A 1,532-nucleotide genomic window follows, 5' to 3' on the forward strand; every position below is an offset into this window, starting at 1 on the left:
AATTGAACCCCTGTGCAATAATGGTTCACTCCACGCATGCGTGGTACTTTGCTCTGGCTTCATTTGACAACGTACATAGTCTTTTCGCTTTTTAAAACCTTGATCTGACTTCCTTTAACAACGCACACAGTCTTTTTGCTTCTTAAAGCTTTTTCATCGATTTTTCACGCAGTTCGAATTCAACATTGTTCCCGGCAATGCTGGGTATGGTGTCGTTGTATTATTAGGTAACTGGACGGATGAGTACCCACGGCACCTCAAAAAGGCTACGCCGTGCGAGCGCGCATGCGTACCATAATAGCCTTTTGTTGTTAACGGTAGTGTTTAATGCTGAACAAATATTCCTGTTCTGAAGGCAGAATGTATGATTTTCTTTTAGCATTTTGATCTTATAGTAGTGAAAATCAATGTCTTCAACACAAAATATAAATCTCGAATGTATAATGTTGAATACAACAGTTAAAGGCTGATATGTACAATTTTACGTATCTTATCATACGGTACCGTGATCTAAAACGTAGTCTAATTTGTGGCAGATAAATTACAGGGTGATTAACACCTTAATTGTGCTAGCTCCGGCTGCACATATACTAAAATTGGAACGATACAGAGAAGATTAGCATGGCCCCTGCGCAAAGAATGGCCGCCAATCTTCTCTGTAGCGCAAAAAACGCGCAAAAAGGGTGCAAACATGTCGAAATGGGTTAATGGAGACCCCAAATACGCTAATTTGACAGAAATTTGATAAATCTGGACGTCGTTGCAGTGGAAAAAGAGGCATTTGTGCGCATTTCAAACTCGGTTTTCGGCCATTTTGGTGCTTTCTCGGTTTGTGTACGCGTTGCTATGGTTCTGTTGATCTCGTCGAACTTTGACCTTTTGTAGTTGTATCTCCCGATTAGAACCGATGGCCAACTGCGGGAAACTTTCAGCCAATGAGAGGCGGCGGCGAAAAGTATATATTTGAAGGCGGAAAGTATACATTTGAAGTTACAACGGTTAGGTAAGATACAGTGCCATATACCGTACAGCAACCGGAGGTAAGAAGACTATCTGCTCTTTATTTTTGAATTTTTTTTGGGGGGGAGGGGAGAATTTGGTTAAAGCGGGTTCACTTGCAAACCTTTGGGAATATGGCTCGCCCCAAAGACCTTAAAGCTTGGCATGTTTTTTGCGGAATTATTTACTGGGAAGGAAATTTCCCTCTAAGCAAGCATGGTCTAAGGAATCGACCAGACCTCGGCCTAACACCAGATGGTCTTTAACAAATGACAGCCCCTTTGCCTCCCCCAGCCCGGCTGAAGTAAACATGCAATTCCCTCCCTACCCATTCCATAATGGAGAACACATGTTTGTTCCTCTGGCCGATTGAGAAATCCTGCGGCCTTCACCCTACTCAGAGTTTCCAGATATCATTGGTGTGTTAGCTATATGGTCTGACAGTCAGCCTTGACACAGACATCACTGTGTGTGGACTGCCGTTTTATTCTTTGTTTGTGCCCTTGTAATTGCCGACTGTTCAGGAGAGTTTT

At 42.8% G+C, this 1,532-nt stretch overlaps 1 non-coding gene across 1 annotated transcript; it reads left to right on the forward strand.

The window, feature by feature from the left end:
• The first annotated feature begins 566 nt into the window (after window positions 1-566).
• LOC147796437 (U6 spliceosomal RNA) lies at window positions 567-676 on the forward strand. The gene has a single exon (XR_015428105.1). It is a non-coding gene; the product is annotated as a U6 spliceosomal RNA (small nuclear RNA).
• Window positions 677-1,532: the final 856 nt, after the last annotated feature.

This window comes from Acanthaster planci, linkage group LG16 (genome assembly GCF_054643075.1).
Source record: "Acanthaster planci isolate LZ-2023a linkage group LG16, COTS_SCS, whole genome shotgun sequence".
NCBI lineage: Eukaryota > Metazoa > Echinodermata > Asteroidea > Valvatida > Acanthasteridae > Acanthaster > Acanthaster planci.